This window comes from Psittacula echo, assembly GCF_963264785.1.
Source record: "Psittacula echo genome assembly, chromosome: 4".
Classification (NCBI taxonomy): Eukaryota; Metazoa; Chordata; class Aves; order Psittaciformes; family Psittacidae; genus Psittacula; species Psittacula echo.
In genome coordinates this window covers 42,691,356-42,717,130 of record NC_137738.1, presented here as the reverse complement: position 1 = coordinate 42,717,130, position 25,775 = coordinate 42,691,356, and positions in this window count along the sequence as shown.

The following is a 25,775-nucleotide window of genomic DNA, read 5'->3' as shown; positions in this document are numbered from 1 at the left end:
CCCATATGCTTCCAGAGACCTAACTGAAACAGCATGTCAGCATGCACAAAAAGAATTGGAGGCTCTGCCTTTAGTCTGTGAATGCAAAAAATGTTTGCTGTTTCTAACTGGAATACCTGTGCCAGTACGAACAGAACACAATTGCCATTAGCGGCAATTACTGAAAAGGCTTTGAAGGCAGATCTTTGAAGATCTCCTATAGATTGCAAAATCTGGTATGATTTACCCCTCAAATACAAATCTGGAAAAGACTTACTTAGAGCAGACATTCTGTCCAGACCTTTCGATAGAACTGAAGTAGTACAGACAGATGCAGAGTTCCATGTGCATGCAAAAACTTTAAGAAATTTTTTCTTCTCAGACAGGATGTCACTGTGGAGACCTGTCACTGCAGAAAGCCAAATACTAGATAAAACATTGAAGAAGGTAATAAAGCTATGAGACCGACTAACTGGACAGCACTTACTGATCCTTAAACAATTTTGAAAGAGGATTTTATATAACATGGACACTATTTTCTGAGCATGTTAACCTGCTTCTCAAAACTTCGAATCCAGTGTTGTTAAACAGAATGCATGCATGATATTTGTCTATGAAGAAAATGCAAAATGCACTATATTATGTTTATAAATATTAACTAGAGATCAGAGTGGGCAAAGCGGCCAAAGAATGAAAGAAACCAGTTAATTTCAGAAATGTTAGTAAATTTAAAAAAAAATAAATAAAATTATGGTAAGTCCAGAAACTTGAGATTTATGTTCCAGAGCTAAAAGGAATTTATTTATATTTGCTGTAAAAAGAATTCACAATTATTTTCAGATCATTATTCCTGGTGTCCAGAAATAACATTGCTGCAGAAGTTTTCTGTTGAACGTGTGATCTCATACAAAGATACGTATAAAGATGGTATTTGTCTGCCATAGCATACAACCCATGATAATGCCAAATAATGGACCATAACTTGATTATTAGCAATTTAAACATTTTCTAAAAGAGTTTTAAACACATTACTTCTGATTCAGGATATCCGCAGCCTGATGGCAGTGAGGGAAGAAATGCTTAAACAATCTGTTAGGTTCCATTCCATTTAAGAATTGTTTAATTCCAGAGCAATACTCTGGTTACTGAAACATGTTCAGTAGCAGACTTAGGTTAAGACTGTCCAGTGATGTAGCCAATGACATTAACCGAGGGATGTCTAACTGCTGCAAAAATATCAACTAGAAAATGTACTGTATCAACAGATGTCAGGAATAAAATCTTTGCAAGCCAGGACAGCTAGGCTGCATTTAATGGAAATATATTTAATGGCACAAAAGGCTGCTGTCATGAGCAGTTGCTTATCTCACTGAGCACGCACAGATCTTTTGGGTAAAGAGGAGGCATTGCACCTTCTTTCCTTGGCAGGAAAAGGTTGATGCCAAATCTTAGAAGCAAGTAAACAGGAGTCCATGAGCCAGGTGTCATCAATGGAATGAACTTAACAGAGCCACAAACAAGGTAAAACAATGGGATGCCTCAAAAAGGCATGAACTTTGGGCCAGCTCAGATATTGATTAATAACTGTGGATATATGTGTTGTACTTTAAGTAGTCACTGACACCCCCACACACCTTCCTGGCTTTGGAATGGAGGAAAAATTAAGGTAACTGATCCTTGATGAGTTTAGAGTGTAACATACCCTGGAGGGCTCTGACTGGAAAGTAGCAGTTGTTATCTGCCTACAAACTTGAGAAAGAAAGTAAAAGAGGCAGATTTTCATAGTCTTAGGAAAGACCCATCACATGATAAAATCTGACACAGAATGGCTATGCGCATACTGCTGTAGTTATGCCTGTTCATCAGCAATGAGATTATTGGTAATAGGGAGAACTACTAGTAAGGTGTTTTCCAGATTTACACTGGACAGAAGGGTATCAAAACAGCACTGATCTTGGTGGCAGAAGATAAAAAGCTTCCCCTGACTGCAGCTGATGTCTGATCAGGAAACGTGGAGTGAGCAGATTTGCAGAAATGAGCTTGATGTTCTGACAGAAGAGAGAGAGGGTGGAACAAAGAGATCAAAATACACTTTAAGAAAGGGCAGTTTTGGTGAAGTTTTGAGAGAAATGGGGGAAATTTTTATGTTGATCTGTACCGGGCTGAAATCCAGCAAAATTAAACTCCAGGTCCTTGAGAAATGCCAAGGACATAACTAAAAGCAACTCAGGTGGCCTTTTGTGTTTTGGAGCAACTGTTGTGAGGTGGAAAGGCATTAGTAATCTGTACCTATAGCTTTCTTTTTTATCTTTGGGAAACTTGTAGAAGGCAGCAGTCTGGATGCATCTCTAGAGACAGCTTAACTTTCACAATGAACAGTTTAACAGAAGTGACAGCTTAGGTAAAATAGTGGGGGAAAATAAACCCAGAAAGGAAAGTGTCTGCATTTTGTGGGTGTGAAAGAGCACAGCATTTTCCCAGTGTCTGTGAATGTGTCTTTTAGCCATGAAAAAATCTGCAGGCATTGGTGTTTTGCCTACACATCAAGGGGTTTTGCTCTTTTGTCAGAAAGGTTTTAACCTTCCAGTTTTAGTGGCACTGCTTCTGATTTACAGGGATGTAGGAAGACAGAGCAGGCACTTTCCTGACTCACTTCTGACTGATAATGTAGAAAAGCACTCTACATCATGGCCACTAAACAGAAGATTTTTTTAGTAGTTCTGTTTTTTCACATAATTACGGCAAATATGAATGGCCACAGCTTTTCATATAGATATTGCACATTTAAATATTTATTTACTTATTTTAACATAGATATTTCATGCCTTGGGGTGCAATTTGTAATTTCTAATCAGAGAAAGATAAAATAAGTGAACTTATTATGAGGTGCTTGTTGGAGCTAAGAAAACGTTTTATATAGAGATGATAGAGCAGTGCTGGGAAACATTAAATAATTCAACAGAAATCCTGCACTGTTGTGCATAGAGCTTTGTGTATGATCAATTTAGTGTGTGTGCATATAGATATATAGATGTGTGTCTGTGTACCTATTTATTTTGCTTTATATTATTCTTTTACTTTATATAATTAAATGGAAGTAACATACCCTGCGTAGTAATTCCTGGTGACACCTACAAACAATAGTAGGCAAATTTCAGGGTATTGTGTTGCCAGAGATGGGTTAATTCCTATTTCTTTCTGCCATTATTTTCAGTTCCTTCATATGTTGTGTTGGCACACTACCCTTTAAAAAATGCTAGGTTAAGCCTCAGTGCTTGCAGTCATGCTCCTTTGACCAAAATGGATCTCCTCATCATAATTAAATATTTTGCATGTTTTTTTCCAGGACAGGGAAGTGGACACATCTGTGCCTTGCACACAAAAATACTAATATTTCTTACACTAATACTGGGATCTCTGAGAAGCAACACTCATTGTAAAAAATAGTGCAGTGATAAATGGTTCATTGTCTCTTAATCTGTATACCTAGCTTAGGTACAGAGGTACCACAAAGCAAAGTGAAGATGGCAACATGCACCTCCGTTCTCTTTTCGTCTGAATGTGACATACAGACCTTGTGACTCCCATCTAAAATTCAAGAAGGAGACATTCCAGATTCCACCTGAAAAGTGAAACAGCCCAAACCAGAGATGGAGGGGAGAGGAATTGCACCTGTGCCTTTGCTGCTAAAAGATATACAAAAAGGCTGTATTTAGCATCTTCCTGCCTACTGTGATGTACTTTGCAGGCTCTAAACAGTAATTTCAGAAGAGGAAAGCAGAAGCCTTCCTTGGACTCTTTATGTGTGTCTTTCTCCTGTCCACAGAGCAGCTCTCTGCATGCTAATGCCATGAAGGAGGTGGGGGCTCTGTAAAGATCATTCTGGTTTCTATTGTTCTCTGTAGTCACAGGAAAATGAACACAGCCTCTCAAAAAGTTCCCTCCCATGGGAAGATACTCAAGGAGAGAAAATTGCTATGAATTTGCCCTCTACTTCAGACACTTACTTGCTCACACAGTTCTAAAGTTGTCAAAGGTATTTATACATATAAAATAGCAAATGTTTGATAGTGCCTTTGTCCCCTGGGACAAGCTCATCTGCATATTGCCGATGGTTCTTTAGGCACTGCGTAGGCATGAGTGTTACATGACAAAAGCAGGCATATCTATCTAGCACTGGACCTGAGCAGGTTAGTCTGCATGAGATAGGATGGACCTGGACAGAGCTGTGACTTCATAGCCAGCAGCCCAGAGTTGAACTGCTCCGCAGATGTTACAGTCTGAGGCATTCAGAGAGCTGCTGCACCCTGTTCTGGATTCTGTGACTGTCTCCTAGAAAGCCATCACAGCAATGCCTGTCTTTCCAGGGGAAATAAGTGCAAAAATAATCTTCGCATTTTGTTCCAAGTGACCAGAGAAAGGAGACAGTTTTCTGTCCATCATTCTTTTTAATTTTTTTTTATTTCTCTGAAACTGACATAATGACTGGGCAAAGAAACACCATTTAAAAATTCAATTTGGTGAGGTGTGAGAAAGGGGGAAATTCTGCTCCTAGATATCTGCAAAAAGGTCTGCCCCTTCCTTTATGGCTCAACATGTCTCTTTCAAGGCAAGCTCTGTAGAAGGACTCACTAATCGTGATGCTTTGTGTGTCACACCAGGGAATGCAGATATCTGCCACAGGCTCCTGTGCTTGAAGAGAGAGGTCCACCAAGGATAACAATTCAGGAAATAGCCCTGGGACAGGAGCTTTCCTTTTAATTGCAGCAGGAAGCTAAGTGTCTCCATATGATAGAACAGGGACCAGAACTCTTTGTGGATCTAAGTCAGCAGAGCTTAGTTAATTTTAGTGTTGTTACTCTGATTTTCAGAAGAAATTTTAGTCCTGAAAAGTATTTTCATGTATTTGGATCAAGGCTAAAATAAAATATTCTTTGTGGCTCAGGTCAGGCCTGGAAGAAATATGAAAGAAATAAAGAGGAAAGGCTGCATTATAGGATTCTACAAAGGATAAATTTGCACCCACAAAAAAAATGAAACCCAGGAGTCAATGATAAAGACAACACCTGCGTAACAGAAGTGTGCTGAAGATGGATGTATTAAACAGCATCAAGTACATCACTGAAGCCCAAAAAGAGAAAAATCAAAAACCTCAGCCCTAACTGGCAGCAAATAAAAGGTTGTTAACCACATGGAGATATGTCTTTGGGCAGTGCCAAATTGAAAACTGAATGGAACACAATTTTGAAGATTATAACTGGAGAGATGATTAGAGGCATGAGGGAAGCTTTTTCAAGGACTTACGAAGGAAATGGGATTGTAATTAGAAAAGGAAGTGGAATCAAGGGGAGATTTCTAAAAGGTGAACAGAAAAGGCTTTAGTAAATAGTAAAAACACATGATAAAAAGCCAAATTGACAACACAATATTGATGTGAGTTTACTTGTAATTTTTAGCCTGAAAATGATAAAGAATTGCATTTTAAGTCTAATTACTTGAAAATTTGTTTCCATTTTACAGCTTTCTCAGAAATGGTGTGTAAGATTTCACGCTTGCCATGACAAAATGGAAATGATCTCTCAGCCCTGGAGTGTCCTGATCCAGCCAACATTACAGATGTACTTAGTTCCATGTGTGCATTTCCCTACTGATCTTACTGATTTGAATATGAACACTGGCAAGACTGGAACAATGAGTGAGCGCTGAGCTCTCTCTGAAGTCCTAGTTTCTCCCATGAAGACAATTTAAAGAGAAGAAAACTTATCTGATTAGATTTTAGGAAGAAATTCTTCACTAAGAGGATAGTGAGGTACTGGAACAGGTTGCCAAGATGGATGCCACATCCCTGGAAGCGTTCAAAGACAGGTTGGATGGGGCTTTGAGAAACCTGGTCTAGTGGAAAGTGTCCCTGCCAAATCTTTAAGGTCCCTTCCAAACCAAACCATTATATGATACTATGATTCTATGATTTTTAATTAAATGTTATGTATGTAGTTTCTTGGACAACAGCCACCCAGAACACCAGATGGCCCTGAAAATCTAAATGGGGAGGTAATGAAGAGAGAGGTGGGGGTAAACCTCAACTCCTGAGCAGTTCAAGAGCTGGTCTTATGCAAAGACTTCATCACACGGGTAGCATAGCGCTTCTCCTTCCTGCAGCTTCCCAGCCACAGGGGAAAGCAGACCACAGGGTCAGTGAGGCTGAAATCCCACTGCCACTTGGGTTACAGCAGAGCCCTCAGCCAGACCTGTCCAGCGTGAGCCTTGGGTTGTTCCACCAGTCCCTTCTAGTCTGTGATAAAGATCAGCAGCTGGGAGAATCAAAAGCTGACCCTCACATTTGTCTGTGTACCAGCCAGGAAAAAAAAAAACAGACAAAAAAGAGAGCAAATGGGTTTCCATGACTGCTCTGGTGAATTTCACTTCTAAAAGGGGCTTTAGTAGTCCATGGAGTCCGTGTGTGGTGTCTTCCCTGGAACAAAATCCAACTTCATGGATCTGCAACCTGGAAAACTACTGATGAATTACTGACTTTGCCCCTAAAGAAGTCAGAGTGACTGCAGTCCACGTGAAGGCTGGGACAAGTACTGGTCATGAGAATGTTTGTTATAGGGACACCATGCAGAAAGCAAGAGGTAAAGACAGGCAAACCCTGTTGCTAAAATCCCAAGAGTATCTCCAGTTCACACTTGGTGAGCACCCATGGCCTCATTCCAAACTTTGCTCTTCAGGTAATGCTGGTGCATTTCTCTCTTATCAGAAAGAAATCAATATTATTCACCCAGGTACATCTTGCAGAATCCTTTCCCCCAGGCAGGTGTAGAAACCTGTTTTTTCATTGCACAATGAAAAGGTGGCAGGAGAAGGATTTTATGCTTTCTGGTTCCATCTGATATATCTCTGTATCAGCTCACTGCAGATTTCTAAGATACACAGTGACTGAAGTGAAGTATGTAAACCCAGCAAACACACTGCCTTGTGGGTTGTGTTTGCAGAGAATATGATTATTTTTTTTAGTTAAAAAAACAAAACAAAACAAAACAAAAACAAAAAAGAAAAGTGATTTTGTATCTGCTGTATCCTGCCTTTGGGGTGAGTAAAACTCCATAATCCAGGGAGTGGAACACAAGAGCAAATGTTGAGAGGTTTAGGACCTACGTGGCCTTACCAGTGCCCTGTCTTGGGCATGTCTGGCCATGAATGCTGATCTTGGCTGGCGGTATCAGAGCAGCTCTGAACAGGCTGTGTGTCTACATTGTCTAGTGCTGTACCTTGCAGAGATACTAATTGGGTCCTGGAAGCAATATAGGTATGGCAGTATGTTGCTGTGTCAAGCTAATTAGTGGTGCTTCTAACAAGCGCAGGTGCAGTAGCAGGTTGACATGGCACTGGCACTCCCTGCTCAGTGCTAGCCTGGCTGCTTCTGCCCAGAGCTCTGCACAATGGCATAGCTGTCACCTTTCTCACACCGGGAAGCACTGCTAACCTCTCTGGGCAAAACTTATGTGGATTTGAAGCGAGCGGAAGATTTTGTTATATACATATATGTAATGCCTTAGATTATCCATCTGTGAAGTTGGGCATAACGAAACACATCTGCCTTTGCAAACCACTGAAAATCTACAAATGAAAAGTGCTGCATGATGCCAGTGTTAAGATACCTTTTAATTCTTATCCTTTATTATAATTCTTTTCCTTACTATACAACATACATGCTGAGACAGAGGTCATGAATTTCAATCTGCCAAATCAAAAAAAAAGATGCAAGGTAGGGAAATGTTGGAAGGAGAAGTAAAAAGCCACTGAGCACTGAACAAAATGTGAGCTAAGTTTGTATTATTTATACAGTTTTATATTCTGCCTGCTGCTGAGCACATGAAAGTTGAATATTCCCTGTGTTTTAGAACAGGGAAAAGTAACAGCAGAAACTGAAGGAGGATGGTTGGAAGTGCAGGTGGAAGAATAATTTATAATGGATAATTTATTCAACAATTTTTTTCCTCTCATCTCTTCAGAAATTATTCTAAAACAGATTTCTGTTTTCTCAAATTCACTTGTTACATGAAATTATTTACTGAACAATTCTTTTAAGTTGTTTGTGAATTTAAATTGTAGGGAGTTGGTATGCTTTTGATTTGATAAAAAAAGCACCACAGAGCCTACTTTGTTGAGCTGACTGAAGGGATGCTGCCTTCTCTGGTCCCTATCTGCTTCCACAGAGCTCCATGAAGGCTTGAGTTCTTCTCCAGTGGAGCAGCTTCCCAGAGAGGAGCTAAATAAGCATGTTTGGCACCAAGTCCAAATTTCTGACCTTGTTGTTTCTTAATGTTCTGCCAACCCAGGGGGGAAAATGCTCTTTTAACCTTTCATGACAGTGACCCGAAAAGTCTTCTGCCTGAAAGACGGTTTAATTTTCCAGCCATTTCATCTGCTCTGACAGAGGTGTAATCTTCCTTTTCCCAGCCTGTGCCTTTCTGAAGCCCTTTAGCCTTTGCAGCCACAGCCACACCATTTCTGATCACTCTTTTCTCCCTCATCAACCCTTTACACTTACCATGAATAATGGTTTGTGAGGTTTCTGATACCCTTGGAGGACTAGATACTGGTTTGAGTTGCATGTAGGAGCTACTGAACATGCTGATCCTGGAGAAAGCATTTGAATAAGAAGTTTTTCCTTCTTGTCAACTGAACTAAAGTTGTTCCTTCCCTTATGGTACAATACGAGGAGAAGATGCTGTAGCGGAGGCACTAGCCATGTGGCTAGCCCACGTGCCAGGTGGATATTTTGTCACCATGCCATCAGCACTCATGTCCCCTTCCCCTAGAAACAAGAACAGTTGTGCCTGTGCAGGCCTGAGGGTGAACCCGATTTTCAGCAGTGGTAGGGAGGGGTAGAAAGCTTTTCCTGTGTATGTGCATTAATGATCTGTCTGCAGAATGTGCCAGTTGCTTTCGTTTGCGTAGGTTGGTAAGAGATCAATTAGAGCAAGAAAGTTCACAGACCACTTAAGAAGCAATATTCCCCTTTTATCTCATCTCCTTCTCAGATTTCTACCCTTTTACAGTTGTGTGGCTGCTGTGCTAAATGCTAATGTGAAAGTACTTTATCCAGTGCCAAGCAGACATTCTTGTGGAAATGAATTCTTCCTTCTCACATTAGTCTCCTACTTTCTCACCTCCCTACCTGGTTGATAGGATCTTCCCTTGGCATTTAGGGACAATCCTTGAGGTACTTGGCCAGCCACCCACGTCTGCAGGCAGCCTGATGCTGCCTAGTTCAGAGCAGGTTTGCTGCAGTTGCTTTATTTTTCCAGGCAGGCAAGGAATTAAATAGTCTTTTTTTGATCACAAAAAGGTGTAAGTGTCTGGTATTCGATCAGCAGCTTAAATGACTGAATAGACTTTGCTGGATAAAATATTCTGCAGGTTTTTGTGGGGTTTTGTTTTGTTTTTCTCCTTTCAGTCATTCACATTTGTTTGTGATTTCCCTCTGCCCTTTTAAACTAGCTCTTCTTGGTGATTATTGGTCTAATTGTATCTAGTCTATTTAGGTTCTTATATTAAGCTCATCGCTATGGTGTCTGAACATCAGATCAATGCCATGTAATTACTGTCACACAGAGCACAGTCAACAATTATCAGTGATCACTTTTCAGATCTTGCAACAAAGAAATGCTATCTGAGACATTGCTGCAGGATTTCAGATTTCCAAATATTTGCACTTCTAATTAAGCAGATGGAAGACCTGCTGGTAATGAGAAAGCAGGTTTCAGAACTTCTTCCATAGCTAATTTCTGCCCAGACCAAAATAAATTATGCTGCAACAATTTTTTTCCAAGGTAAATAACACACCACTTGGCAAAGTGCCTCACGACAACAAAAAAACCCAGAGAAGTGTTTAAAGGTATTGCACTCAGTGGGAGACTTTCACACCACAGTAATAAATGCAACACAGCAAAAACCTACAGCTAGCGGAAGGGAATGCTTTCTTATCTAACTGCTCTGGAGGATATTTGCTGATCAATCCTATGAAAGGATGATATGCTTCTGTGTGTGTCCAGGGGATGAAATAACAAGCCTGAAGGCAATAATGCTCTCATATCATGTTTGAGAATTTTACAAATACAGCATGAGGCTCTGTGACTCAGTCTGAATGGAATTTTTCTTAGCACATGAATTTTACATGATATTTCGATACTACCTCTTTTGGGCAGTTTTCCTAACACAGGGCGATGTTAGTTTTTTGGTGCTTTTTTATCATATTAGTAAATACCGTGACACAGTTTGTGAAATGTGTGAGGAAAGCAAGCAAACCTGAAAATTTGAAAATTACAAGGACATTTGATTTGTCTCTTTTTTATTTCTACAAACTTTCCAACTTTTTTTTTGTTTGTTTGTGGGTTTTTTTTGTTTGGTTTTGTTTTGTTGTTTAGAAGGTAAAAATTAAAAGCACCGAAGAAAATATAGAGCTTAGTGCAGTCTTCACATAATTTTTGTTGTTTGGTTTCCATTTTTTTATTCTTTTTTTTTATGCTTTGTCCTTAACATTTCAATTTTGCCACTGGTTAAACAAATACTCTCATGTTCCAGATTAATTAAAAAAAAGTAAAATCAAATAAATACTATTTTCTTTTTTCTTTTTAACAACAACAAAAAAGCATTCCTTTTTGTTGTTTCCAAATCTCTAAAAGCAACAATTCTTGTCATTATCAAATTTCCATATAGAAAACTTGTATGCATGTGGGGGTGTAATAGCACAATCTGATATTCTTGCAACACCAGTTTTCTATAAATAGGGAAATCTGTTATTTATCATTGGAACTATTCATTAAAATTAAAAAAAAAATATATACGCTATGGGCATCTGTTCCTAGATCTTTAGTTGACTGACAGATTTAATCCCTTTAGCTAAACGCTAAGTTGAACTTGCTGGAATCTCATCCTTTTCAAGAGGTCTTTTCCAGTTGGTCCTAATGTGTTCTTATGCCCTTTCTCATGATCTTTGGAAATTTATTTGTTTTTTAAAGTTTGACTCCTAGAGTCAGGTGAGTACATGAAAATTACAGCATTCATTAAAAAAATAAAGGTTTGCACTGGACAGAAGAAAGCTGAAAATGAGACTCAGGCTTCAAAGGGATTTTAAGCAGAATACAATTTTTTTTTTTTTTTTTTCTTTTCCCAAAAAGACATGATTTTTAAGCCATTCCCATGGCTTTGCAGAGGCTGGTCAAAGGTTTTTGAATATTTGGATTTTGTAACAATTTTAATTACATGCTATTTTTATATTTGCAGTACTGTTGAAGTCTTACTGATCTATGCCATAGCATTACATATTTTTTGCTCTTTATGATAGGGGCTACATCACTTCAGCATGTTTACCACCCTATTATTTTAAGAATAAAGCATCCACTGTTGGCAATGAAGGTATGTAAGGTCAATGTGCATTGGACACCTAGATGTTTGCATTTGCACTTTATCTCCACATCTTAAATCCTTATATTAATATCTTGTCTGGTGTTTTCATTACTTCTGTCTCAAAAGAATATCCAATATCTCACCCAGTGGAGCAGCACTTACGTGGCAGACAAATCCAGGTGAAAACTGGCAAAATGTTATAGATCATTTTGATACCCTGCAATTATTTGTCACCTCTTGATACTTTTAAGGCTTCCATCCTAAATTTGTCCTTTTAGTTTCTATAGGGAAGGTATCTAAAACTGCCTGGACTCTTAATGCTGGTATTCACTGGTATGAATCTGCAGACAGACAGGGAGAGAATTTGCCCCTCTGCCTCTCTCCTGCTGATTTACGTGGATGGGGGTTTGATCACTTTCTGTTGTCAGCATTTGTTTTCTTTTCTACTTGAGGCATATCTTATGTGTAGAGTAATAAATAACGTAATTCCAGCTCTTATGGCTTCAGATGGCACAGTGCCCTCTGCTCGAACTCCTTGGAGAGAGAAACACTCCAGCTTACCGTCAGGGTTTCATTTGCAAGCTTTACTTTACCTTAGCCTTATTTTAAAAATTTCAAAGCTCTGCCTCCACAAATCAGGTTAAACTGTACATTACAAGGGAACTGCTTGACCTTGAAGCAATCTTTTTTGAGGCAGAGGTGACGAAGGGGTTGGCAGGCGGGATTTATTGTGCTCTGAGGAATGCAGAGGAAGCATATGAACATAAATATACAGAGAAACAGGAGCGGGAATCACAGATAGATCTGGCAGATAAGACTTGGGCCTGTACCTGTAACTAGGTCAAAAGTGTGATGGTATCATCTCCAATGGAAATACAATTCAAAACCTTGTTTGGATGGTATATGATGCCAGACAAGCTTCATTGGACAGATAAAACACTATCACCATTATTCTGGTAAGACTGCAGAGTAAGTAGGATACTCAACATATATTATAGGCTTGAGAGGTTTGGGGCAAAATGTGTAAGGTAATTGGAAATATTGCACAGAAAACACTCTTCCTGAACCATGCCAGAGCTGTAAGGGGCTGCTGGATAAACAACTTAAAGTGCTGCTCACTGAGGCTGGTGGCAGGGGTACGTACCCACTGAAGAATACATGGATGTGACACATCTGGCCTTACTACCCTGGCTCTCGCTCTTCAAAGCAAGAGGAAGAAAAGAGAAGCAGAAAGGGCTGGATGTTGTTAGCTGGTAGTCTACCCCTAACAAAACAAAGTATGGGTCACAGTGGCCTACATTCATAAAAAAGGTGAGATTCTCCTTGTTAAGGGTAAGTGGGAGATGTGCTAGCCTGAACATTTAGCAAAAGAACCTGTATTTGCTTGATATGATTTTCCAGTGCATTCCCTGGACTGATTATCTGGCATTACTGTGATCAGCTCTTTCAGTGAGTGCTCTAGGACTTTCTTGCTAGGATGTATGCACTGAAAGTCAGAATGCTTTATTTTTACTTTTCCAGTAAGTTCTCGCTTTTTAATAAGCTCTTGCCAGGTAGAAACCCCAAACAAGCTCTCCCCACTTCCATCCTGATTCCACCCCGTGTGCTGACAGCCCACCTCTGCTTTCTGCAACTCTTTGATCTCTCTTTGGTCTACAGCTCTGTCATCCTTCTTTCAAGGTCTTCAAGTCTTCAGCTGGCCCAGAGAGAAAGGGGAACAAAAAAGCATGCTGAAAACATTGAAAGAGAGGACTAGAGGAAAGAAATGAAAGGAGATGAGTAGGCGTGGGAAAAAGAGACAGAACAAGCACAGCTGAAGAGTCAGAACAGACTACATGTTTATTTTCTTTTAAAAGGTAAGTGGTTATGTTTTGAAAGGCTCCCGCTGTTGTTCTTTCCAGCAGTAAAGCCTTTTATATGAGGGTTTTTTTCATTTTCCTGAATCTTTTTTCCTTTTAAAGGAAAAAAAAAAACCCAACTATTTAAAGGTTTTGGATGTGACCTTTCAGAACATGGTTGTTGGATTTTTGGACCCTTGGATGATAGTGTGTTATTATGTACATATTTGCATAATGAGTTAATTAGGCGTAATATGTGGTTAAAATTATCTACACTGCACTCTTTTTATAGAAAGTCAGCGTAGTTTTCTGCTAAAGTGTCTCCTTAGACACCCTCTTGGGGGCCTGTTAGGATTCCCTGCCTGCTTTCAGATGGCTCTAACTTCTGGCGATTAATTTCTGAGCTCTAATACATTATATATGCAGTTTATACATATAACCAGCTCTTTAGGATTATGTAATAATCTAATTTTATATTTATTAAAAAATGGAACAAGAAGTTCAAGCCTCCATGATTACAATAAAGAATTTGATAATGTCATCAAAATCCATCCAACATGTACAGAAATTAAAGCAAGCAAACAAAGAAACCAACCACCCATCTTTGCTATTAATGGTGCACTGCACATAATGTCTTCTGTTAGTCCCTATGACAGTAATGTTTTCTGTCCTTCCCATTTGGAGATGCAATGTAAGTGACATTCAAGCTCATGAAGTTCTTTCTTACATCTATCCCCAATCTTGATATCAGTCAACCTCTCTAACATCTATTACTGTAGACCTGTAGTTCTCAGGGTTCTCCATATTGATGCTCTTATTCTCCTCAAGCATGGTGAGATTGATTTCTGACGCTGTGTTCACTGGACAAGACAGGATGCAACTGATTGCCTAATCTTTTGTATTAACTCTGCCCTTTGAAGCTGCCCTGCTTTGAGCAGAATACTAGGTCACAGACCTCTAGAGACCCCTTCATACCTCCTTTATGCTATAAGTCTTTCGTCATTTGTCCTGTGGTGTGACAGTGAATATTGATGCTCCAGCCATTTCAGCAACGGTTTATAGGAAGCAGACAGCAGATCTAGCTTCGCTGAACCAGAGCTAAAGCTTCTATATCACACTTTCTTGTTCCTCTTAAGCATGGTGGTCTTTTTTTTTATCTTGGAACTCAACCTAGAACAGCAGACTTTATTGCCTTTTCAGATATTCAGGCTTATTCCATGTTTCTGATGACTTATGCAGACATATTCCAACATCTCCCTTATGGCATTGCATTCCCAGTGGTCTCTGTGCCATGACTTTACATTCCATGCACCTGTTATTATATTGTTTGCTCCAGGTGATGTAAGGAGAGCTGTGAGTAAGAGGAAATAACTTTAGATGTGTGATCCTTCTTCTCCCTGATCATACACCTTGCTAATTTCCTACCAACCCTTTCTCCCACAGGCATGTAAAGCTCCTCCTGAAAGTACTGGCCACTGCCCAAGACAAGATACTAGACTAGGTGGAGTGACAGCCTAATACATTTAATCAAGATGTAGGTAAGTACTGAATCCAAAGTAGAATTTAGAAAGCAGCCCTAAAGGCACGTTTGCTGTTTTTTCTCTATTAAAATCCAGAAAAGAAAAACCTGCTTATAGTTAATTCTAAGTGTCCTCAGTGTTGTGAACAGCAGGAAAAATAAATGGCTAGTAACCAATGCCAGTACGTGCCACAGAAGGACACAAGCACAAGTCTACATGTTGATTTATACAGCAACCGCTTTCCATAGGCCACTCTTCTGGCCTCAGAACCAATGGTGGATGAATCATGTTGTTTCAACACAGTGAAATAATTGAAAAAATATAAATTGGGTTACAGTTTTCTTTAAACAGTATATCCTTGTAGTTATTAGCTCCAAATCTGCAACATATGCGCATCTTCTGAATGAAATCATACAGACAAAAGCACTGGCTGTTGAACAATAATCTATAGCTGCATAAAATTAAAGTATTTTCCATTCACCTTTGCATAAGTTATGTTATGCCAACTTTAATTCACAGGCCCTTTATGGACAGATTAAAAAGTATGGTCATTGAGGTGTAGAGTTAGTTGTTTAGACAACCACGGAAAAATTTAACAAGTGGGATAGGAAGAGATAAAATATCACATATTCTGCAATGGCCATGAGGAAAATGGATGATTTTTATATGCCTGGTATGTTTAATACAGTGTTCAAGATTTACAGATTTTACTCAACAAATTCTGACTGCTAGATTTGAGGATCAGGAGGTTCTTTCCTAAAAATGGCATGGCTACTGGGTGAAGCAAAGGCTTTCCACTTTTCTAAATGGGAAGAAATCCAAAGATGAAAAGGAAGTGTAAAAGGTGTATAAATTGGGTAATTCCATCAGAGTGCCTTGGTGAAGAGTACTCCATGGAGTTTACATGGAAAGCAAATGCACTGTTGGCAGAATCAGCAAACAGCTGGAAAATTTCTGACAAAAGTGTTTTTCATTAAAATGTGTAGATGGATTGAGACAGACATCTCCTGCGGAATTGTACCACTTCTGATTAAACTTCCAGTGCATAAGTTTCCCAACAACAGAGTGGAATTATTTTGTCTCTTTTTCACATGGGGGTGATAGAAATAAATGTTCTTGCCCTCCTCAGCACATGTGCTATTAGGGCTTTTATCTGGTACAGGTTCCTGCTCTGCCTAATTCCCACCCCAGCCGTGAACTTTGGTTGTCAGTTTCATATTTGATTAAAAGCAGGTCTTCTGCCAGGGCAATTCTATGTTCCACTTCAAAAAGGTGGGAAGAAAGAAGTTCTATAGATCAGTGCTTATGCAGTTAGTGATGAATTTGAGTCCTTATTCTTGTTTCCTAGCTACTGCTATTATTATAGAAACCTAGGAGATTTCTGGTTTACCTCAGATATTTTCACCAGGCAGGAAAAGGATTTTTTTTTTTTTTTTGTCCATTAACACTTGAAGAAGTTCCAAAGACGTGCTGATTGAACAGGATATCCCAGTGTCCTTTCCTCAGCCCTCTGTATAAAAGCATAATCATTCAAGAATACTTCTCTGTCCCCCTAGGTAAGGGAAGGGAAAGAGAATAATTTGACCATGTGGGTTTGGCTACACACATGCGTCCCTATAGTTGTTTGAAACTATTCAGAAAATCGTGTGCTTAAGAGAGATGGTGGTATAGTGTCGTCAACCGTATCACAGAGAGACAACCCAGAAGAGATATTTTTGAAGGAAAAAACTGCAAGAAAGAAAAGCAGTTTTGCAGAAATCAACATGGAAACAGAACCTGCTATAATCATCCTGAAAGGGACAGATGTTGGCATTCCACCCTCAGCTCGTCTGGCCTATTATGTCTCTGAATGCTGAAGCTCACAATGCTTTTTTTCCTCCAATTTCAGAAGTGTCAGACAGGAAACACAGTGCCAGTGAAAAACCTTATACCGATTTCTTGTTAGCTAACTGCGGTGTTTTGTTCCACAGCTACATGTCTGCACAAGCCGTCATTGTGTCAGTCATAATTACCACCTATTCAGTGCCTCCCTTCAGGTTTTATCACCTTTGCAGTATTAAGCAGCCAGCTGCAGGAAACAAAGTCGGCTGCCCTGGAGCAGCAACCGTCAGCCTCTGGATTTCAGGGTATAATTGCTGCATGAACACAATCATCTCCCTCCTCCCTGCATAAAACACCCAATCCATTCCTTTCTTTGGCAGAGATAAGAGCCCCATCAAATGTTCTTTCTGCCCAGGATAGGAAAATAGACCCTATCTTCTGCAGGGGCGACTTACCATGGACTTGATGAGGGACTGTGCCACCACATACCACCATGTGAAAATGTGGCATTGTACTCCTTATTGGAAAGGGGCTCCACCTTTCCTGTAAATCACTTTTTATCTCTTCTGTGAAAGACATGAGCTATTTCTAGCATGGAAGTCTAACTATAGCAGCCTATATATCCCTCTGATGTAGGAACTTCTCCAGAATAAAAATTTGGAGTACCCCTATCTAAACTTGATTCACTCTTCAAGGTCTGTGGTGGAAGGACAGGTAGATGAGTCCTTGTCTGGGCCAGCCAGGCATTAAAAAATGGAAATGCAAAAGTAGGAGGCAGTTGCAGAGCATTCCTATCAAGCTGGTGCATGGTTTCAAATGCCAATTGCCTTTCCCTTCTTCCCATCCCATTTACTGTGTTTTATAAGTTCATCTTTGGCTATATGACCCAGACCAGCAGGCCTGCCAACAATCACATTGCATTCTGTTAACTGCTTATGACTTCTGGACAGTGTGCTGCTGTGATTGTCACACTCTTTTGCTTAAACGTATGGCACGTGGAGACACAAATTACTCTAGCAAGCAGCTTCCCATGATAGATTTTTACATACTGATTGCAGATGCTGTTTAAGGCTGATGAGACTGGTGTGGTCCGGTCCTGGAAGCAGTGAAAAACCTGTATTCTGAGAAGTACCTGGCATGCTGGGTTTCTTAGGCTCAATTAGGAAAGCCAAAGGTGCTGTCAGACTTTTCTCAATCTGATAGAAATGCTACCAACATGGAGTAAGTATGTGTATCATGCTGGAGAGACAAGAATGACAATAAAAGCTTTAAAGTAGTGGGAGTAAGAAGTATTGAGAGGCTAACTGAGGAGAAAAAGCTATTTCATTTTAATCAGGAACAAGGAGAAACTTAGAGATTCAGAAGTTCTGCCTGATTAAGGTCCCCACATTGTGATGTTTGTAACATATTTGTAACAATACAGCATATTGAGTGGGAAATTTTCTGAGGTCCCCCTTGCACATGAGACATTCTGAGCTAACTTCGGGACCAAGTAGCTACAAAAAAACATGAAACTGTTGACTACTAAAACTAACATTCAACAAAACCAATATTCAAATAAGTAAAAAGATAGCATAGAACCCCTGAACACTTGCAAATGTTCCTCCAAAGATGCACAATTCATTTATGTGCTGAGGGTCAGGGATGAAAAATGTTCTTCTTTTCCTCTGTTCCTGTAAGTTGATTCTTCTTTGGTTTTGAATCTGAATCAAGAAAAACACGTTGCATGACCTTCTTGCCACAAGATTCTGCATTGATATCCAACATTGACATAGCCTGATGAGAATAAACAGGATAATGATTATTGTTTCATCCTTTTGGTGAGACAGAACATGGCATAAATTTGAAGGAGGGAAAACTTGGAGGAGAAATAGGTTCTAATTTTGTAGAGACACACTGCACTCTTCAAACTCACATATTTTTCATCAGACTTGCTGGACTTGAAAAGGTGCAATACAGTAATAAAAGCATCCAACTTCACCAAACTCTTTAATGAAGAAGAGTTAATCATAAATCTTTAAGTAGAAAATCTGAGCAGCTGCTACACTTCACTAACTGCTGCTTTCACTTGTAATAATATTTCATACCGCTCAACTGCATTGTAGTGAATTGACATGAGTAACATTAGTTCCGAATCCACTGGAAGATAGCTTGTGGGAAATCTCTAAAACTTCTTGGCATTTTAAGCTTCTGAAGTGCTGTGATCCACCAGGATGTGTTGCTGTATGGAAAGAGGTAAGTATGTAAATGGTCACCAATGACTATTTGTCTTCATTTTCCTTGTCCTTTTGACATACCTTCAGACTTGAATCTCTTTTCTTTCCTCAACTTCCTTGCTTACAACTGTATGTTTCTCTTGATTTCTTTTAGAAGTCCTTTAAACAAGTGTAGTTGAATTTCCTAATGTGACTGCAAAGAACTGTTTCTGTCTAAATTTACCTCTTCACAGCTGGCTGGTCTCCTGACATCCGTCCTATGCAAGTACAGTATTATCCCATTGTCCTACTTTGCTCCCAACAAGCTATGAGCTTGTTCATGAGTGTTATTTCTCTTGTGAAGTTAGTGGACCAGAGTAGGAATTCACTCAGTACATTGATAGAAGTGGAATGGACTGGAAAAGAAAAAATTAGAGATTAACAATTGCCAAGATGCCCAACTAATCTAAGTACATTTCGTAGTTGAAACGACTTGAGCTAAGTATGGACTGGAATCCCAATTCTGAATAATCTGGAAATGTAGGTAAGCTCAAATCTAAATCAAGATTTTGTTATCTGCTGTTTTCTTGAAATATATCAAATCCACTCAATGAAACAAAAAAATACTCATAAAAGATCTCTAGCTTCTTCATGGTACAGTAAGAAGCTGTAATTGAATATTTCCAAGGATCCTCTTAGCTGGCAGTTAATCTGGAGTAGGTGGGATAAATACAAAAGGTTTTTCTAAGCATTTTTTACTTGCTATTACCAAGAGCAGTGTTATAGTCTCTGGATGAACAGAAACTGCTTGGAAACAGCTGGTTGTTAGTGAGCCAAACCAAACATGGACACTGTGGGCTTGATGGTGTGTCGTGACCGTGTTTTCACTGAAAGCTCACCAGGATGCTGTGTCAGACAAATGTACTCCCATAGTACAGGTGGCAGGAAAGGTTTGGCCATATGGAGAGGTATTGCTGTTTCTGTCACTGCCAAAAGCTGTACTAGATGCCCCACAAAACATAAAGATGATTTGCTGCAGTCTAAGGGGCTTGTTAACTCTGTTGTACATAACATAATGAAAGCAAAAATGTCTTCCTTTGTCAGAAAGAGTGGTGTTAAGAAAATGGTGATCAGTATTAAGTGAATGATGCAGTTATGTAAGGAAGGAGCTATAGGAAGGCATCATCAGTACTGCGGCCAAGATAGAGTAAGTACTTGCCACTGAACCTCTGTCTCCCCTATCTTCTCTGAGCATATCACCAGAAAGATCATGCCTATTGTCACTCTTACTATGAGTTATGTGACTCCCTCACTTTTGAACTGGGCTCTGGCCTGTGATGCCCTCTGTGTCACTCACAGTTACGCAGTAACTGAGTGGATTTGTATCTGCAGGCACAGCAATGGAGACAGTGACCTGCCAGCTTTTCAATTCTACCCCCAATCAAAGAGGGATTTATTTCCTGATAGGAGTGTAAAATTTAAAGAAAATGGAGTTTCAGGCTTCAGATAGTTGCTGGACATCATCCTGACTCTAAACTTAACTACACACCAAAGATAGCCCAGAGAGGAAGACCCACCCCAGATATCACTCATGCGGTACCTCTGCACAACAGTTAACTTTCATCAGGGGCAGAAAGTCCATTTTTAAACCTTTCAGAATACATGGCAGGACTTTTCTGCTCAGCCAAAGCTGTCCAGGGAGCTGAAGGTAAGGTGGGATAATCCTCCCAGAGCCCAGGACTATGCCATTTCTTTATGCTCACCCCAGTGCCCTGAGGGGGAAGGTGGCTTGCCAGGAGCAAGTGAGAACACCTCACAGCCTCTCCATGTAGGTGGTATGAGTTTTCAGATCGACAGATATCAGCAGCATATTGTTGCCTGGCCCCAGACTGCATCGTTGTGTGTGTTGATTTAGTCTAAGTGAGCTGCAGTTCCTCCAAATAAATATGTTCACTGATGCTATGGCTAAACTGCTGGTGAGCTATGCTTGCACATGTACAAATGCTGTGATCTTTGGTACCAGTTACATCTGCGGCATCTCTAGAGGTCACCTATAGTGGGCACTACATCTAAACTACACATGAAAGACATTTTTGAAGCCTGTTTTTAAAAGCCACTAGAACTAAAGACTTCACATCCCCTTCAGCAATTGATTTCTGTGCTAACATCACTGGTTCACTAAGGTATTTTAAAATGCTTAATCTAAATCATTAAGACAATAATAGCCACATGGAAAGAATCCAAAAATAGCACTGACAATGCATGTTAATACCAGTTCAAAAACCTTCAGCTCTAGGTTGCCTGTATACAACTGTTTGGTGGCCACACCAGATGGGGCTGGTACCCAGACCAAAAAGCAACCTGCAGGCAATATGATGCCATGGCTTTCCAGGAGAAGTACAGCTTCCCATTGCTCCTGTGTGTGTCTAGAAGCTTCTTGAGTAAGATCATGGACAGAAAAAGGTATTTTCTCACAGCAGTCCACACAGGAAGCTTTAGATTGTGTTGCAGCCTGAGGGATGTTTTTGGCATCTTCTGAGCCCTCCACAAAACAGCAGAAGGGAAAGACCTTGCTTGCCAGGAAGGCTAGTTGCTCTGAGGGGGAAAGTTGTCCTGAGGTGGGAATATTGCTTCTGGTGATTAAATTACTTCACCTAGAGCTCGATAGCATGTTTCCACAGGGCACTGTGTAGGACCATGTGGATAGAGGTGTTTAGCAACGATAGCGTTTTCTGAATCAGCAACCACCCAGTAGTTTAATCCAAGGAACCTAATTTCCTTACTAGACACAAACACAACCCAAATCTGGTTAGAATCAGCTAGGTGAAGTCTGAGCTCTTTTCTTCAACTCCATGGCATTTTTTTGTATTTCCCATAAAGCGGCTCAAATGTGGTACTTTTCCCAACCATTCCTGGACTGGCAGTCATGCAAGAGATTTTCATGTGCTTGCAAAGCTTCCTTCTTCCATCTAGTTGGGAATATGAGGAAAACAGACTGTCTCAAAATGGACTTCTACTTTCCATTCTGACCAAAACCGCTACATGGTGGGAAGATGGCATTTCCTCCGCTCACCTTGAAAATGGCTTTTTGAGAGCTCGGCTTCTGCAGTGATTTGGATTCAGCTTGGCTGAATCTACTTCTATAAATTGTTCAAAGCAGAAATCCTTTATAGATGAGAAACAAAACACAATTTAATTTGTGGGGACAGTTCAGCCCTGGGAACAGCAATACCTTGTTTCTGAACATCATGGGACAAGGACAACACCGCTCTTATTCAGAGACCAGGGCAGAAGGAGCATTAATGCTGATGTCAAAAATGGGAAACATTGGAATGGGAGTTCAGTTTCCTTCTCAAGCACTCGATGCTATGGGTATAATGGACTGGTCGAAAAACAAGTCTCCTTAACAAATCAAAAAGGAATTCGACCCAGTGTGATGTTCAAAGATGTTCAAGATGTTCAAAGAAGTTCAAGCATTAAGTGTCACAAGCACTCAGTATCATAAGGTACAGCATATAGCAACAGCAAATACAATCGTAAATATACCTTGGTTCCGAGCTCCCATGGAGGCGCGAGCACAGCACAGGGACAATATTTAATTCTTCCTTGCTATTTTCTCCAACTTTGTTTCACTGCAGTGTAATTTTGGAAGCTTAATCTAGTTTCATCAACCATGACTGGAGCTAGAAAACAGGGCAAGTTATCAGAAGATACAGCAGGGAGATAACTAAAGGAAGTTTCATTTGGCACAAATTATCAGGAAATCCTCCCAAAATCGAGCCATCAAGGAAATGATGGAAGTACACAATTTCAATAAAAATGAACACATGAATATACCACAATACACACAAACACAAAAACACAGCCCCTTTCCCTCCTCTGAAAGTCAGTTTGCTTTTTTATGGGGCTACTACAAATATTATAATGTATCCTGGCTCCAGTCCAATCCTCTGCAACTGCTGGCAGCCATTTTATATCATCCCTGTTGTAAGTTTCACTGTCCTGCGGATGTCTGTGCTTTGATTTTAATTTTGCCCTGATGCAAACCTGGCAGTCTGGTGCAGTTCAGGGTCTGCACCCACATCTGCTCGAGTGTAGCAGCTGGCACATCTGCCCCAAATGGGTCTTTACTATTTATTGCCTGTGCTGTGGGAGTCCCCAGCAGCTGCCTCCTGAGGAAGGCTGTGCTCCCAGGGAGCAGTTTGTGCTGCCAGCAGCTTCTACAGCAGAAGCAGAGGCAATCCACACCTGGGGACCAACAGGAGCAGTACACAGGGAAGTTGAGGTGTAAGGTGGCAATTACAAGTAATAAGCTTGTAATGTGATTGCCTGTGGGCATTGAAATGGCTTCAATTTTTTGTGGGGTCTTAGAGAGCTGAGTGCCCCCAGCCCTCCACACAGAAGCCAAGGTCACCTTGCAAGAGGTGCACTGTGGGGATCCAGCCCAATATGCTCTGTCTTCGTCTCCAGTTTGTTTGGAGATGTGTAATTTCTGGCACACCTCAGTGCATCTGATTGTTGTCACTATCAGAGCACGAGGACAAATTGCTGTCAAAGATGGCCATGTAAAAATGCACTTGGGTGTAATAGCAGTGGGAATATTTCAAACAGCTTCCTATTGTACGTCTTCAAGAGAGATGCAAGCACTTGTGCTTTATAATTGTGCAACCATATCACTGAATATGGATAGTGCTTACAAGTGCTGTGTAACGTGTCGACAACTCTGCACACATAAATATGTATTGTTTTTCAGGCACAACCCAGGCAAATAGAAACATGGAGTTTTAATTTTAATTTCTTTTGCAATGTCTGAGCAAACTGCTATAAGACTTATAAAGAAAAGTGGGAGTCCTAACGACTTAACTGGCAATTCAAGACAAAGCACCTCAGATCTCTGAGCTCAGCTTCCTAAAACATTCTTATCTATTGCTCACATCCCACCAATTATTTCTTTTTTTTTTCTTTTTTTTTTTTTTTTTTACAGCTATTAGCTCTTGAACTCCCTGGTTTGTTCTTTACCTCTTCTGGGTGACTTTTCAAAATTCAGATCATTCCAAAGTAAAAGCTTTAACCATCCTTTAAACCAAGATTCCTCTTTCTTTCTGACATCAAGACTTCTCTCTTTGATAACTTCAAATGTTTCTCCCTCTCTGCAGTGAGTACTTAATTCTCACCAATGGTTTTGCTTTTCTATCTCACATAGCAGTAGCACCCTGAATGTTGTTTATCTGCTTTGGCCATTGCTGCCTTCTTTGCCTTTTCTTTTTTTTCACTTTCAACTCAATTGATAAAAACAACACCACTTTTTGTTCAACATTGTTGTGGGGGATTTTGTTTTTCCTAATTATGTAAAAATACACTTGCTATTTAAACTCAATTAGAGCTTCCTTTATGTGTTAGCAGAGCTGCACAACGGAGGTTTTCATCCTGTGCTCTGACTGTGAAACAAATAAAAGCCAAGCTTTTGCATCTCATAACCTTGAAGTTCTCTGAGTAGTTTCACCTCCAGGGCTGGGTAACTGAATGTTTTCAAGCAGCTTAGAGAGCAAAATGGGGAGGAGGGGTGAGATGGAAGAAAAGGGGGCAGTAAACAAGAATATGATTCTGTATTTTCATGGTTTAGGCTAAACTGAATAGTAATAGCAGTAGCAGCCAAATTAGAGAGGAAAAGAAACTGTACATATTTGATGGAATAGTTTTATAATTTAAAAGACATACATATTAGACTTTAAATGTGAAAGGGCTAATGCATTTCTCATATCATCCCACATTTTGTTAGTGCTTTTCACTTCACACTAGTACAAATGATATCTGAGTACTGACAGGCTGACGGGAACATGCATCGACCATGTTATCCATTGCAAGGGCATGGCTGCAGACATGGTATAATGCGGCAACTGTTCTAATATTGCTCTGCATTGCTACACAGCATTTCAGGATAGACCTGGGAGAGAGTTTTACTGGAAAAGCAAATGTGCTAGAATGGAAGTAGTGAGTCATGAGTGGTAGTGAGCTATGCAGCCCTGCTAAGATCATGGGGCAGGAAGAATATGATGCTCACATTAAGACATCACTGCACCCTCTACATAGCCAGGGCTCTTCTACCACCACAACTAGCCAAAACCCCCTTCATTTTCCAAATATTCAAACTACTGGGTCCTCTAGCAGTACACTTTTCATATTGCCCTTACTTGCGCTATCAGTACCAAGTCAAAAAAGGTCTATCACATCTATAATTACCAGTACTCCTTTCTCTACTATGCAAGTTTACCTTAAAGGATGTTCTTCCAACAGTTTACCTTGTCTGACCTTGCTAAGCTTGTGCTAGCTATAGAATTGCAGAAAAGTGCATGCAGAAGTCAGTAGAAGGCAGCTTTTCGAAAAAAAAATTGGGAAGTATTTACACCTTCTATACAAAAAGTCCAACCCACACATGTAGATAGTTCCCGATTCGATAGGAGACTTATTTCTGACTTTGTAGAAGAAAGACTGTGGATTAGGAAAAAAAAACCAAACCAAACCAAAGCAAAACAAAAAACAACATAAAAAATCAGACTTTGTTATATAGTGAAGCCAGGATGTTCTTTAATTATGCCATGTGTTAGGGGCTACATAGAATGGAAAGAATGTAGGTGCTCCTGGTAAGAGAACAGCAGTGAGATGCTGCTTCATGATTGGAATAAACTCACAGCATGCTTCATGGTATTTACTGTCCTTGTCAAACAAAACCTCTTCTTGGCACTCATCATCTGAAATAATTCCTTCAGATTCCAAACCAATCTTTTAATGGCTGTCTTTGTATATTGAAGTTGGTGAAGGGTGGGTGTATATTACTAATCTTCTTTCCACAAAAAGTGGGGTTTTTTCCTCTTATATTATGTGCCTACAGGATAGTGCAGTTACAGATGTAATCTGCAAAATATCAGTTTGTAAGTGAAAAATTCAAGCTGCACAAGGGCACAGGGCTCTTCTTACGACTTTCAAACACAAGCCTACTCTTCAAAGAG